The sequence below is a fragment of the Penaeus monodon genome, chromosome 29 (genome assembly GCF_015228065.2).
Source record: "Penaeus monodon isolate SGIC_2016 chromosome 29, NSTDA_Pmon_1, whole genome shotgun sequence".
In the NCBI taxonomy this organism is placed as follows: domain Eukaryota; kingdom Metazoa; phylum Arthropoda; class Malacostraca; order Decapoda; family Penaeidae; genus Penaeus; species Penaeus monodon.
In genome coordinates this window covers 37,487,682-37,488,297 of record NC_051414.1, presented here as the reverse complement: position 1 = coordinate 37,488,297, position 616 = coordinate 37,487,682, and the positions used below count along the sequence as shown (strand labels likewise).

The following is a 616-nucleotide window of genomic DNA, read 5'->3' as shown; positions in this document are numbered from 1 at the left end:
TTTTTTTCGGGGGGGGGGGGGGGTCCTTTCCTTGACTTGAACGTAGCGCAAACAACGGCCACATCATGCCTTCTTTATATCTTGTTCGAAACAGAATTCGAAACCTGCTGTGACTATACATGCTTCAAAATACTAATCTAAAAAGTGAGGAGGGAGGGTTGAAAATATCTTCATGCAAATATTTGGAGCTTCACTCTTTCAAAACACAAAGGGGAGAGGGGGGGGGAGGGTAAAGCATGGCATTTACCTAATTTTGAATAAGAAATGACCGAATACACCGGAGTATCGAACATTTTGAAGGCTCGCACTCAACTTGTATACTTTTTTCGGGCAGATGAAATTCGTGAAGATCCTTCAAGACAGGGAATATTTAATATTTTGTCGAGCGAACGGCAAAATATCGCTCCCTCGCTCCCCCCTTCTTTTAACATACCCAATTATTTCATTTTCCTTCGTAATCCTCTCGTATTACGTAACTTCACGTAATGTCACGTAAAATATTTCGTGACATTAGTGCGCGTGCGTGTGTGATTTCTAACACAATAAACTCTATGTGTGAATTACGTGTGATCTGTACGTGATATCGCCATCTTTCCAATATCATGACATTATATTT

The 616-nt window shown here is 40.6% G+C and overlaps 1 pseudogene; it reads right to left on the bottom strand.

Moving 5' to 3' along the window:
- LOC119592228 overlaps positions 1 to 616 on the bottom strand; it is a 10,983-nt pseudogene that overhangs the window by 1,968 nt on the left and 8,399 nt on the right.